Source organism: Mustelus asterias, chromosome 26 (genome assembly GCF_964213995.1).
Source record: "Mustelus asterias chromosome 26, sMusAst1.hap1.1, whole genome shotgun sequence".
NCBI classification, from domain to species: Eukaryota; Metazoa; Chordata; class Chondrichthyes; order Carcharhiniformes; family Triakidae; genus Mustelus; species Mustelus asterias.
The window spans coordinates 38252777-38268212 of NC_135826.1; the positions used below are offsets into that span (position 1 = coordinate 38252777).

Below are 15436 nucleotides of genomic sequence, written 5' to 3' on the forward strand. Positions count from 1 at the left end.
CGGTCCAGGATTGAATCCTGAATCCAGGATCCCCGCCCAATTTTCCAGCCTATCTACATCCTAATATCCTATCCACCGAGCTGTCCCTCACAGCTTCGATGCTTTGTTCATCACAACCTATTAACTCACCCCCACCCCCCCATTCCAGACCATGTGAAACTTACCAGGAGGCAATCGATCTCCTCAAGAGTCAGTACAACCGACAGCCGAATGAGATCTACGCCAGACATCTGCTGGCCACTCGCAGACAGCAGCCCAGGGAATCGACTGAACAATTCCTGCGCGAACTGCGTGCACTCGGCAGAGCCTGCAACTGCAAGGCCGTTTCAGCCGCTCAAAACACCGATGACCTGATCAGAGATGCCTTTGTCATGGGCATCAGGTCGACCTGTATCCGGCAGCGTCTGCTGGAACAAGGTGGGCTGGACCTGAAGAAAACTGTGGAGGTGGCTTTCCGGAACCTCGAGGCCTACACCCCCGACCACGAAGGCGCACCATGGACACCGCGACCGCAGCCCTCTCTGTACCTGGGAGGGCCACAAACCTACGCCATGCCCCGTCCTGACGCCGAACTGACCACTGCGGCAGTCTCCGGAGACCCGAGGTGCTACTTCTGCGGCCTGTAGAAGCACCCACAACGACGCTGCCCGGCGAAAGACGCGATCTGCTCTGGCTGCGGTAAGAAGGGTCATTACCTGAAAGTTTGCAGGGCAAAATCGGCCCCCAGGCCCAGCAGCGCCGCGTGCGATCCGCGGGAGGCACTGTCTTCGACGCCATTGGCCGTGTGCGATCCGCGGGTGCCGCCACTTTGGACGTCATCGGCCGCGTGGGACCCACGGAGGTCACCATCTTGGACGCCATCAGCCACGTGCGACCAACGGGAGCCGCCATCTTGGATGACGTCAACCGAGTCACGGGTGCCGCCACTTTGGGAATTGTCCACCGCACCGCCTAATCCAACAGTGGCCTTGGTCGCGTTGGACCAGTCCAGGCCTCACCAACTCACCTGGTGGATGATGGACATCAAGGTAAACGGCCACACTACTAACTGCTTATTTGACAGTGGGAGTATGGAGAGTTTTATCCACCCTAACACGGTGAGGCGCTACGCACTGCCAGTACTGCCAATGCAGCAATCAATCTCCATGGCTTCGACGTCCCGGTCGGTGAATGTCCTCGGCTACTGTGTAGCAACTCTGACTGTACGGGGCACGGTGTATGAGAAGTACAGGCTCCTCATGCTGCCACAGCTCTGCGCTGCCGTACTACTGGGGCTAGATTTCATGTGTCACCTTGGGAGCGTCACCATGGTGTATAATGGGTCTTTTCCCCCAATCTCCGTCCAAAATCCACAGCTATCTGACCAGCCACCGCGCATCACCTGTGGTCTCTCGACCCTTAAAGTCGCCCCTCCCTCGCTCTTTGAACACCTCACCCCCGACTGCAAGCCCATTGCCACCAAAAGCAGACGGTACAGCACTGGAGATAGAGCGTTTATCAAGTCCGAGGTGCGATGCCTCCTGGGGGAGGGGATCATTGCGGCCAGTACCAGCCCCTGGAGAGCCCAGGTGGTGGTTATTAAGACTGGGGAGAAACTTCGCATGGTTATTGACTACAGTCAGACCATCAACCGATACACACAGCTGGACGTGAATCCCCTTCCCCGCATCTCTGACATGGTCAATCAGATTGCACAATATCGGGTGTTCTACACCATTGATTTGAAGTCTGCATACCACCAGCTCCCTATCCGCCTGGAAGACCGCCAATACACTGCCTTCGAGGCGGATGGCTGTCTCTATCACTTCCTTCGGTCCCCTTCGGCGTTACCAACGGGGTCTCGGTTTTCCATCTCGGTGAGATGGACCGAATGGTGGACCAGAACGGGCTGCGGGCCACCTTCCCGTACCTGGATAATGTCACCATCTGCGGCCATGATCAGCAGGACCATGATGCCAACCTCCAAAAATTCCTCCACACCGCGACACTCCTCAACCTGACCTATAATAACGAGAAGTGCCTATTCCGCACGCGCCGCCTTGCCATCCTTGGTTGTGTTGTGGAGAACGGGGTCATCGGCCCCGATCCCGACCGCATGCGTCCCCTCCTGGAACTTCCCCTCCCCACCATCCTCAAAGCACTGAGGAGATGCCTAGGCTTCTTCTTGTACTACGCCCAGTGGGTCCCCAATTATGCGGACAAAGCCCGTCCGCTCATCAAATCCACATCTTTTCCCCTAGCGGGCGGAGGCTCGGCTGGCCTTTGACCGCATCAAAGCAGATATCGCGAAGGCCACGCTGCACGCCGTAGATGAATCCACCCCATTCCAGGTGGAGAACGATGTGTCTGATTTTGCCCTAGCCGCCACTCTTAACCAGGCGGGCAAACCCGTGGCCTTCTTCTCGCGCATCCTCCAGAGCCCTGAAATTCGACACTCCTCGGTCGAAAAAGAGGCACAAGCCATCGTGGAGGCTGTGCGGCACTGGCGCCGCTACTTAGCTGGCAAACGGTTCACCCGGCTCACGGACCAACGGTCTGTTGCCTTTATGTTCAGTAACGCGCAGCGGGGCAAAATCAAGAACGATAAGATTTTGAGGTAGAGGATCGAGCTCTCCACCTACAATTACGACATTTTATACCGGCCTGGGAAGCTCAATGAGCCCCCCAGATGCCCTGTCCCGGGGGACCTGTGCCAGTGCGAACCTAGACCGGTTACAGACTCTCCACGATGACCTCTGCCACCCGGGGGTTACCAGGTTCTTCCACTTCATCAAGGCCTGGAACCTGCCCTATTCCATCGAGGAAGTCAGGTCTGTAACCAGGCACTGACAAGTCTGCGCAGTGTGCAAGCCGCACTTCTATCGGCCAGACAGAGCGCACCTCATCAAAGCCACCCACCCTTTCGAACGCCTGAGCGTTGACTTCAAAGGCCCCCTCCCCTCCTCTGACCGCAACGTATACTTCCTCAACATCGTTGATGAGTATTCGCGGTTCCCCTTTGCTATTCCCTGCCCAGATATGACCTCGGCCACGGTCGTCAGGGTCCTGCACAGCCTCTTCACCCTGTTTGGTTTCCCCAGCTATATTCATAGCGACCGGGGTTCCTCTTTTATGAGTGACGAGCTGCGCCAGTACCTACTCTCCAAAAGCATAGCCTCGAGTAGGACCACCAGCTACAACCCCAGGGGGAACGGACAGGTGGAGAGGAAGAATGCGACAGTCTGGAAGGCCATTTTATTAGCTCTCTAGTCTAAGGGTCTTCCAGTCTTCCGCTGGCAAGAAGTCCTCCCTGATGCGCTACACTCAATTAGGTCGCTGCTGTGCACGGCTACTAACACCACCCCTCATGAACGAATGTTTGTTTTCCCCAGGAAGTCCTCCTCGGGGACCTCACTACCGTCGTGGCTGACGTCCCCTGGCCCTGTCCTGCTCCGGAAGCACGTGCGGACCCATAAATCGGACCCCTTGGTTGAAATGGTCCAACTCCTCCACACCAACCCCCAATATGCCTATGTGGCGTATCACAACAGGCGGGAGGACACGGTCTCCATTCGCAACCTGGATTAGCTATAGGGTTGGGAGTGCTCCAGTTCTTTGTTAATAAAAGCCTGTTGTTTCGTAACAACGAGTTTTTGCGTAATCAATGGTGCATCACAGTCTGAGTGAGGGGACGTGTGGGCATGTACCAGATGGAATTTAATGGAGAAATATGTGAAATTATACATTTTGGTTGGAAGAATGAAGAGAAGCAACAAACAAAAGGATACAATTCTAAAGGGGGTACAGGAGTAGAGGGACTCATGAATATATGTGTACAAATCATTGAGGTTGGCTGGACAGGTTGAGAAAGAAGTTCAAAAGGCAAACAGAATCTGGCTTTTTGCAGAGTACAAAAGCAAGGAGGTTTTAATTAACTTTCATAAAAGGCTGATTGGGCCTCAATGGGCATAGTCAGCTGGATTTAGTGGGAGACTATGCTCCCCAAACTCCGGTTAAAAGCTGAAGGGCGGTGTCGTTCCCCCCCCCCCCCCCACCCCCCCCCCCCCCCCCCCCCCCCCCCCCGCCCTCACTCTGGAGGGCTTCCCCACTGATATTCAACATCCTATTGGTTATTAACCAGCTTGAGGCTGGACTTTGATCTCCCCAACATCAAAGAGCTGTCAGCCAATCAGAGGCAACACCTGGAGAGGCGGACATTGCCAATCGTACAGGAAGCCATGAGGAAGGTGGGTTGTGCTGGAACTGGGACCAGGGGTAAGGATGGGATTATAACTGGAGTTAGACTGGCAGGCAATGACCAGCAGATAGATGGGCTGGAGCTGGAGGGTAACTGCAGTGGGTTTGTATCTTAGGGGATGGGGGAGGCCCTCCAGCGAGCCCGGGATCAGCTGGCTGACGAATGTGGAAAAGCTGCCAGGCTGAATATGTCATGATGTGGAGATGCTGACGTTGGACTGGGGTAAACACAGTAAGAAGTTTAACAACACCAGGTTAAAGTCCAACAGGTTTATTTGGTAGCAAATGCCACTAGCTTTCAGAGCGCTGCCCCTTCGTCAGGTGGAGTGGAGAAATGCTCACAAACAGGGCACACAGAGACATTATTCTGTAAATTGAGTTTGTGTCTCTGTATGCCCTGTTTGTGAGCATTTCTCCACTCCACCTGATGAAAGGGGCAGCACTCCTAAAGCTAGTGGCATTTGCTACCAAATAAACCTGTTGGACTTTAACCTGGTGTTGTTAAACTTCTTACTAGGCTGAATATGTGGCATAGGCCTCTCCAGCTGCTGGTTAAATCCCAGTGGTCGCAGGAGAAGGTCCCGAGGTGGACATTAATAGGCCACTGAAGGCCTCAATTGGCCCACAGGTGGGTGGGCCCCCTGCTCCCTACTCCCCTATCCCTCCCCAGCCACTTCTCACCCCATCCCACTGCTGTTAAAATTGTAGCAGGGCAGGTGGGTAACAGGTCCCCCACCTTCAGCACATCAGCAGGGTAGCATGAATTCTAACCCATTGAGTTGAATTCTGGACACCAAATTTTAGAAAGAATATAAAGACTTTGGAGAGTTTGAGGGAAAGATTTGCAAGGCCTTCTGCTCCTGTACCCCCTTTAGAATTGTATCCTTTTTTTTGTTGCTTCTCTTCATTCTTCCAACCAAAATGTATCATTTCATACATTTCTCCATTAAATTCCATCTGGTACATGCCCACATGTCCCCACGTGGCCTCTTAGCTGCAGCCACTCTGTGATCAGGTCACACTTCCAGTAACCGCAGGAAGATACACCCAGAGTGTTTCTAAAAGGTTACAGAGAAATATGACAATGTTTTCCCTCTCAAGTACTTAGCCACTTTTCTTTTGAATGCAAACACTCAATTTACTTTCACTGCTCTTTCAGACAGCACATTCCCAACACACAGAGAAATTATTATTCCTCATCTCACCTCTGGTTCTTTTGTAAATTGTGGTCCTCTAGTTATTGACTGTCCTGACATTGGAGTCAGCTTCTCCTTATTCACTCTGCCAAAACCATTCAAGATTTTGAAATCTCCTCTAAACCTTCTCGATTCTTAGGAAAAAAACCCACATCCTCTCTACACAAAACTGAACTCCCTCATAGATCATAGAAACCACAGTGCAGAAGGAGGCCATTTGGCCCATCGAGCCTGCACCGACAACAATCCCACCCAGGTCCTGTCCTATCCCCATAACCTCATATATTTACCCCCCTAATCCCCCTGACGTTAAAAGGCAATTTAGCACGGCCAATCAACCTAACCCACACATCTTTGAGTGTGGGAGGAAACCAGGGCAGCCGGAGAAAAGCCAAGCAGACATGGGGTGAACGTGCAAACACAACATAGACAGTGACCCGAGGCCAGAATTGAACCCGGGTCCCTGGCGCTGTGAGGCAGCAGTGCTAACCACTGTGCCACCATGCTGCCCCCAGCATCATCCTTGATACCATTCGAGTAAATTGTCCCTGAACACTTTTCAAGACTTTGACATCCATAGTATTAGAGGTTTGGATGGAGAGAAATTTGTTGAGTGTATTCAGGAGGAATTTCTCATTCAGTATGTTGATGGCCCAATTAGTGAGGGGGCAAAATTTGACCTCCTTCTGGGAAATAAGGAAGGGCAGGTGACAGAGGGATCACTTTGGGACCAGTGACCATAATTCCATTAGTTTTTAGATAGCTATGGAGAATGATAGGTCTGGCCCAAAAGTTAAAATTCTAAATTGGGGCGAGGCCAATTTTGATGGTATCAGGCAGGATTCAAAAGTTAACTGGAGGAGTCTGTGGGAAGGCAAAGGGACGTTTGGTAAGTGGGAGACTTTCAAAAGTGTGTGAACCAGGGTTCAGGGTAAGCACATTCCTCTTAGAGTGAAGGGCAAGGCTGGTAGAAGTAGGGAACCCTGGATGACTTGGGATATTGAGGCCCTAGTCAAGAAGAAGAAGGAGGCACATGACATGCATAGGCAGCTGGGATCAACACAACCCCTTGATGAGTATAGGGGGTGTAGGAGTAGTTAAGAGGGAAATCAGGAGGGCAAAAAGGGGACACGAGATTGTTTTGGCAGATAAGGCAAAGGAGAATCCAAAGAGCATCGACAAATACATAAAGGCCAAAGGAATAACTAGGGAGAGAGTAGGGTCTCTTAAGGATCAACAAGGTCATCTATGTGCGGATCCACAAGAGATGGGTGAAATCCGAAATGAATTTTTCTCATCAGTGTTTACTGTTGAGAAAAGCATGGATGTTAGGGAACTTGGGGAAATAAATATTGATGTCTTGAAGAGTGTACATATTACAGAGAAAGAGGTGCTGGAAGTCTTAAAGCACATCAAGGTAGATAAATCCCTGGGACCTGATGAAGTGTATCCCAGGACATTGTGGGAAGCGAGGGAGGAAATTGCGGGTCCCCTAGCCGAGATATTTGAATCATCGATAGTCGCAGGTGAGGTGTCTGAAGATTGGAGAGTGGCAAATGTTGTGCCTTTGTTTAAAAAGGGCTGCAGGGAAAAGCCAGTTAGCCTCACATCTGTGGTGGGTAAATTGTTGGAAGGTATTTTGAGAGACAGGATCTACAGGCATTTAGAGATGCAAGGACTGATTAGGGACAGTCAGCATGGCTTTGTGATTGGAAAATCATGTTTCACAAATTTGATTGAGTTTTTTGAAGGGGTAACCAAGAAGGTAGATGAGGGCAGTGCAGTTGATGTTGTCTACATGGACATGGACTTTAGCAAGGCCTTTGACAAGGTTGGTTGGTTGGTTGAACATGGTAGGTTGTTACATAAGGTTAAATCTCACAGGATCCAAGGTGAGGTAGCTAAATGGATACAAAATTGGCTTGATGACAGAAGAAAAAGAGTGGTTGTGGAGGGTTGTCTTTCAAACTGGAGGCCTGTGCCCAGCGGTGTGCCTCAGGGATCAGTGCTGGGTCCACTGTTATTTGTCATTTATATTAATAATTTGGATGAGAATATAGGAGGCATGCTTAGTAGGTTTGCAGATGACACCAAGATTGGTGGCATAGTGGACATTGAAGAAGGTTATCTTGGATTGCAACGGGATCTTGATCAATTGGGCCAATGGGCTGATGAATGGCAGATGGAGTTTAATTTAGACAAATGCGTGGTGATGCATTTTGGTAGGTTGAACCAGGGCAGGACTTTCTCAGTTAATGGTAGGGCATTGGTGAGAGTTACAGAACAGAGAGATCTGGGGGTACAGGTTCATAGCTCTTGAAAGCGGAGTCACAGGTGGGTGAAGAAGGCATTCAGCATGTTTGGTTTCATTGGTCAGAACATTGAATACAGGAGCTGGAACGTCTTGTTGAAGTTGTACAAGACATTGGTAAGGCCACACTTGGAATATTGTGTGCAGTTCTGGTCACCCTATAATAGAAAGGATGTTATTAAACTAGAAAGAGTGCAGAAGAGATTTACTAGGATGCTACCGGGACTTGATGGTTTGAGTTATAAGGAGAAGCTGGATAGACTGGGACTTTTTTCTCTGGAGCGTAGGAGGCTTAGGGGTGATCTTATAGAGGTCTATAAAATAATGAGGGGCATAGATCAGCTCGATAGTCAATATCTTTTCCTAAAGGTAGGGGAGTCTAAAACTAGAGGGCATAGGTTTAAGGTGAGAGGGGAGAGATACAAAAGGGTCCAGAGGGACAATTTTTTCATACAGGGGGTGGTGAGTGTCTGGAACGAGTTGCCAGAGATAGTAGTAGAGGCGGGTACAATTTTGACTTTTAAAAAGCATTTAGATGGTTACATAGGTAAGATGGGTATCGAGGGATATGGGCCAAATGCGGGCAATTGGGATTAGCTTAGGGGTTTAAAAAAAGGGCGGCATGGACAAGTTGGGCCGAAGGGCCTGTTTCCATGCTGTAAACCTCTATGACTCAATGACTCTATCCTTCCTAAGATACTGTACCCTGATTTTAACTCAATATTCCAACTGGGGTGTCACCTGTATTTTGTATGGGTTTAACATAATTCCTCTATTCAATCTCTTTATTAATAAACCAAGAATCACATCTGCTTTTCCAAAAGCCTTCTCAATTTGTCCTGCCACCTTCAAAGATTTATGTTAACATCCCCCCAGGGTCTCTTTGTCTCTCCTCATTCTTCCTACTAAAATCCTTTGAAGTTCCTGGCACGAAGTTTCATTTTCTTTGTGCCTGCCCATTCCCCTCGAGAAGGATTTATTGATGAGTTAACAGAAATAGTGCTGTGGCAGAGTGGGTTGTTCAAAGCGAGAGAGATCCCTGGAACGGAAAACTGGAAAAAAGAATGAAAAGAAAATTGACAGCAAGAAAAACAGAAAATTCTGGAAATAACAGGCTTGTCAGTGAGTCTACGGAACGGGGACAGAAAGAGCACCAAACTAAGCAAGACTTTGCCTCCTGTGTTCCACTTCTCTCCACACACCAACTGCCATGCTGCATATTTCCAGTTTATTTTTCCAATCTTAGTTCAGATTTTCAGGATCCCTGAACCACACTGTGTTCGGAGCTCGGAACATTAACTCTCTCGCCACAGACACTGCCAGACCTGCTGAGTTTGTCCGGCGTTTTCTGTTTCTATTTCAGTTTCCAGCATCTACAATATTTTGCTTTTATTTGAGTGTTCTGACCAGATTACAAACTGACCAGACTGTGTTTCTGTGCAACTCTCCAGAAGAACATCTCTGTCCAGTCGGGACTGGAGATAGAGTGAGAATAGTACGAATCCAGGGTCAAAGGACTAAAGGGCAAAGGGCATAGGGTGGATAGAGTAAATCTAGAGTTCGTTGCACAGATGGGCACTGAAGAAAGGCAGCAAAGGTCATCACTGAACAGGGGGGTCAGAGGATGGGGTGCTGGGTGAGGATCAGTGAGTGGGGTTCACGGAGAGCGTCACTGAGGAATGGGTTGCTGGGTGGAGGTTTCTAAGGGAGAGGCATGGAGTTCAGTGAGGGAGGGGCTGATGAGTGAGGGTCTCTAAGGGAGGGCATACTGGATGGGGGTCAGAGGGAGGGGGCAGTGGGTGGGTGGGTGAGAGGAGAGGGGTTGGTGGGTGGGGGGTCAGAGGGAGGGGTGGTGAGTGGGGGTGAGAGGGAGGGATTGGTGGATGGGGGTCAGAAGGATGGGTGGTGGGTGGGGGGGTGAGAGGGAGGGGTTGGTGGGTGGGGGGTCAGAGGGAGGTGGTGAGTGGGGGTGATAGGAGAGGGTCGGTGATGGAGGCAGCAATGATGGGAACAAGGTATGTTTACAAAAGGAAAGCGGAACACTGAGGGGTTGGACAGTTGAGGATAGCACGATTACAGGAGCTGCAGAAAGGTCAAAGAGATTGTGGGTTAGTGAGCAGTGGTCAGTTCCCTAGAGAATCTCAGTCAGGGTTAGAGTGGGCACAGTATTTTGATTTGATTTATTATTGTCACATGTATTAACATACAGTGAAAAGTGTTGTTTCTTGCATGCTATACAGACAAAGCATACCGTTCATAGAGAAGGAAAGGGGAGGGTGCAGAATGTAGTGTTACAGTCATAGCTAGGAAGTAGAGAAAGATCAACTTAGTTCAGGGTAGGTCCATTCAAAAGTCTGAAAGCAGCAGGGAAGAAGCTGTTCTTGAGTCGGTCGGTACGTGACCTCAGACTTTTGTCTCTTTTTTCAGAACGGAGAGATTTCAAATGGAGCTGAGAAGTGATAACACAAAATATAATCCCTAATCTTAGAAACAGAAAAGGCAGAGAGATAACAGCAGCTGAGTTTTATGAATGTGTGTGAGGTTTCCTAGGGCAGATGGACAATGCCAGCTTGCTGACACGGGAGCTGTAATATCTCAGGGAAGCCCAACTGAAAAGTAATGGGATTTACTGTTAAACTCAAGTCAAAGTCAGGTGGTTCTTCCCCAGATGAAGCCAAGGATTCATTTTCAGTTTTGGTTTTCGAGTCAGAAGATGTCCTGGTTTTCAAGTGGTAGGCAGGTTTTCTCTCTCTCTCCCTGGTATTGTAAATTCTGCTGACTGGCTGGAAGCAGATCTCCAGTCCTTCTTGGAGTGAATATTCTGCTGTTGTTGGTTTTTAGCTAGTAACTAGATTCTCTCTCTCTCGTGTTTTGGGAAGCTGTTCTGACTTCAAGCTTATCTATGTGTGTATCAACAGAACTGCAGTATCCAACCGAAGGACTAATTTGCAGCATCACGTGAGCATGCGTATTTTCTGTGCTAAACCTATGGCAAGGCTTTTGTTTATGGGATTTGTTTGGTTGGGATGGTATTTAGCTGTTAAATTTATACAATATCACGATTGTGTATTTTCTTGTTTGTAATTGGTAAAAGTTATTACTAATTTTCTTTCTATACATGTTAACAAAGAACAATACAGCACAGGAAAAGGCCCTTCGGCCCTCCAAGCCCGTGCCGCTCCCTGGTCCAAACTAGACCATTCTTTTCTATCCCTTCATTCCCACTCCGTTCATGTGGCTATCTAGATAAGTCTTAAACGTTCCCAGTGTGTCCGCCTCCACCACCTTGCCTGGCAGCGCATTCCAGGCCCCCACCACCCTCTGTGTAAAATACATCCTTCTGATATCCGTGTTAAACTATATTCATGTTTAACTATATCCTTAAATAAACTTTGCTTGATAAAAGCTCCGGAGTGGGTCAGTTGAATCATCCCTGAAGTGAAACATCTCATGCTCACCCGAGCCAAATTCAAATTGCAAAACTTATGATCCAGGCAGACTTCATAAAGCACTTTGGAGTTTCTGATTTGAATTATAACATTCCACACCTGCAGCACACAGTTCCAATTTTCCGAACAGCGGCATTTTCAAATCTCCCAGTCACTGTCTTAGACCATAAGACATAGGAGCAGAATTAGGCGACTCTTAGAATCTTAGAATCCCTACAGTACAGAAAGAGACCATTCGGCCCATCGAGTCTGCACCGACCACAATCCCACCCAGGCCCTACCCCCATATCCCTACATATTTTACCCGCTAATCCCTCTAACCTACGCATCTCAGGACACTAGGGACAATTTTAGCATGGCCAATCAACCTAACCCGCACATCTTTGGACTGTGGGAGGAAACCGGAGCACCCGGAGGAAACCCACGCAGACACGAGGAGAATGTGCAAACTCCGCACAGACAGTGACCCAAGCCGGGAATCGAACCCAGGTCCCTGGAGCTGTGAAGCAGCAGTGCTAACCACTGTGCTACCATGCTGCCCACTCGGCCCATCGAGTCTGCTGCACCATTCAATCATGGCTGATAATTTTCCCATAACCCCTGATCTCCTTATTAATCAAGAGCCTATCTATCTCTTCTTAAATACACAGTCTTACCAGGTTTATTGAAAGGCAAGGCTATCTGAAATGCTCCCTGTTCCTTGTCGCCAATGTAATAACTCATGAAGCCAACTGGAAAGGAATGGTATTTATTGTTAAACACAAAATAAAGCCACTACTCCCTGGCATACATACACAAGTCCCAACTTTCTTTTTATTTAAATAATTTGTCCAAATACATTACAATCTAAATACATTATAATTTCACAATGATAAATTATTAAAACAACAAGCTGATATAATTACAATGTCAATGGTAAATATGCCTTCCTTAAGCAAACACCCTCCCTGCCAAAGAAAATGGAGTCCATTGTAAGTAAAGTAACCTTTCACCTTCCAGAGTTATGCCCTTCGAGGTTACATCTTTCAGGACACACGAGTCCCAACTGGGACAATAGCTCTGCAGACCTTCCCAATGTCTGCCTTATAAAGTGTTCAGGTGACAAGTTCCATCTGGGCAGACCATTTTCTGTTACCAAGGGAACTCATATTCAGAGTGATGAGGAAGGCATTCAGCGTGCTTGATTTCATTGGTCAGAACATTGAATACAGGAGTTGGGAAGTCTTGCTGAAGTTGTACAAGACATTGGTAAGGCCACACTTGGAATACTGTGTACAGTTCTGGTCACCCTATTATAGAAAGGATATTATTAAACTGGAAAGAGTGCAGAAGAGATTTACTAGGATGCTACTGGGACTTGATGGTTTGAGTTATAAGGAGAGGCTGAATAGACTGGGACTTTTTTCTCTGGAGCGTAGAAGGCTGAGGGGTGACCTTATAGAGGTCTATAAAAATAATGAGGGGTATAGATCAGCGAGATTGTCAATATCCTTTCCCAAAGGTAGGGGAGTCTAAAACTAGAGGGCATAGGTTTAAGGTGAGAGGGGAGAGATACAAAAGGATCCAGAGGGACAATTTTTTCACACAGAGGGTGGTGAGTGTCTGGAACAAGCTGCCAGAGGTAGTAGTAGAGGCGGGTACAATGTTGTCTTTTAAAAAGCATTTAGACAATTACATGGGTAAGATGGGTATAGAGGGATATGGGCCAAATGTGGGTAATTGGGATTAGCTTTGGGGTTGAAAAAAAAAGGGCGGCATGGACAAGTTGGGCCGAAGGACTTGTTTCCATGCTGTAAACCTCTATGACTCTATATTCAACCAGCTCCACAAGGAGGTCAATTAGAGATTCCCCATGGAACTCATGGGGGTTATCACAGAGGCCCAGAATGGTAGAATTGAAGATAGAAGAGATGAGTTTAAAGAAGGCAAGTGGGTTGGGTAGATTAATGAGAAAGAGCTAACGTGAAGGGTTGGGGGGGGGGGGGGGTAATGGTTGGCAGGTATTGGGGGGCAGATAGAGAAGGGGAATAAAGAGAGAAGCGGCAATGCACACGCTCGTGATTTAGGGAGAACATTTCATCAGATCCTTCAATACAGGAGATCAAGGTGAGGCAAGTAAGAGGGGCTTTTATTGGTTATGTGGGAGGGCAGCTTCAGTCTGTTCTTGCCTTTAGTTTAGAGGGAAAGCATTGGAAACTCCTGCTGTATATGTTCAATCTTGCTTGGACATGGATGCTGACACCAATTATTTTTAACAGAGCAGGGATGGAAATGGGGGGAACAAAAAACGGAATAAGGGGCAGAATTTTGTCAGTGGTGTGACATTCCCAATGGTGGAACCAACATGTGCGCCACTTCAGCTCTCTTGCTTTACCCTGTTTCCCAGTGATTATAATTAAAATTGACAGTGTGGCAGCATGCACTGGAAAGATGTGTGATTCCATGGAGGGAGGTGTGTTTTGACAGTGAAACCTAGCTGACAATGCCCTTGCTACGGGTTGGCTGTAAAAGAGACAAACAGGGAGACTGCATCATGGTCACAACTTTCGTGCCCAATGCCATTCTAATAAAATGAGTCTTATTGAGAGCATCATGGAGGGCTGGCTACTGTTTCATATTCAAATTTCACTTGTAAATATTTCATTGCTTTCACTTTATTCATGTGTGCAGCATTGTTAATTATTGAGACTAGCTCAGTCACGGAGCAGCTTGTGCTGGTATTTCTCATGGTTGACATGTGTTGGTGTTCACAGGGGATTTAGGGACATTTCCTTTGTTGTGGATGAAAAAATGATTTTTTTGTTCATTCTTTAGTGTTACCCCATGGTGTCAAAAGTAGAGGGGACAAAATGGTTTAGGGAACAATAGGGGCGGCACGGTAGCACAGTGGTTAGCACTGCTGCTTCACAGCTCCAGGGTCCCGGGTTCGATTCCCGGCTCGGGTCACTGTCTGTGTGGAGTTTGCACATTCTCCTCGTGTCTGTGTGGGTTTCCTCCGGGTGCTCCGGTTTCCTCCCACAGTCCAAAGATGTGCGGGTTAGGTTGATTGGCCAGGTTAAAAATTGCCCCTTAGAGTCCTGAGATGCGTAGATTAGCGGGTAAATATGTGGGGGTAGGACCTGGGTGGGATTGTGGTCGGTGCAGACTCGATGGGCCGAATGGCCTCCTTCTGCACAGTAGGGTTTCTATGATTCTACAAATATGAACCTTCCATAGGCCACCCCAGGCACTCGCTGACGGAATCTCCGCATCTCAACCTGCCACTGGGAGGTCAGAATTTCACCCTGCCAAACCCTATCGTCCCACAAGCCACGATTCCACTTCTTGCGGGCTCCACACGATCCTGCCACCCCATGGTGTCAAATGTAGAGGGGACAAAATGGTTTAGGGAACAATAGGTTATGGCAGGTCAAGGGTGAAATGGAGAGCTAGAGGGACAAATTACAAGGGAGATGGTGGAAAGTTCTGGAAGGAAACTTTGTTCCATGACTAAAACCTTTGATGGGGAAAGATTGCATGAAACAACAAATGTGAAGGGTGATGAGAGGTTAGCGAGAATTTGTTACAGTAATTCCATTGCATCTGTTAAACCTTCCTGAAATCTATTCTGCACCAGTCCATGCATGAGATTCCTGAGTGTTTAGCTGTGAGCTTGGCTGCTCTGCCCAATGCCTCTTGGCCATTGCAAAGTGCGTGTGCCTCACTCAGTTAATTAACTTTCCAGATATCCAAAGAATTTTCTGGAAGGAATTTGCGGCGAACACTCAAGGATCTAGAGTAGCCACCACACGTGGGCTCCACGATTTGCACAGTGCCCCAGAGACGGATAAATTCCAGTACAGGAAGAGGCAGACAGTCTGTGTCTGCTCTTCCAGTGCCAGGAGGCTGGGTGAAATCAACCAACAGCCAAACCCTGAATTAACAACAAACTGCCAGTTCAAGAGGAGCTTGGTTAACCCTGGCAGGGCTGGACCTGGTTAACCCTGGCAGGGCTGGACCTGGTTAACCCTGGCAGGGCTGGACCTGGTTAACCCTGGCAGGGCTGGACCTGGTTAACCCTGGCAGGGCTGGACCTGGTTAACCCTGGCAGGGCTGCACCTGGTTAACCCTGGCAGGGCTGGACCTGGTTAACCCTGGCAGGGCTGGACCTAGTTAACCCTGGCAGGGCTGGACCTGTTTAACCCTGGCAGGGCTGCACCTGGTTAACCTTGGCAGGGCTGGACCGGATTAACCCTGGCAGGGCT

The 15436-nt window shown here is 48.5% G+C and overlaps 1 long non-coding RNA gene across 1 annotated transcript in view; it reads right to left on the reverse strand.

Annotated features, from left to right (window-relative positions):
* Nucleotides 1-8574: 8574 nt before the first annotated feature.
* The window catches only part of LOC144479598 (uncharacterized), a 62067-nt gene continuing 55205 nt past the window's right edge, over nt 8575-15436 (reverse strand). The window contains exon 3 of the long non-coding RNA XR_013495545.1: nt 8575-8795. This is a non-coding gene — a long non-coding RNA (uncharacterized LOC144479598). The remainder of the gene's footprint in view (nt 8796-15436) is intronic.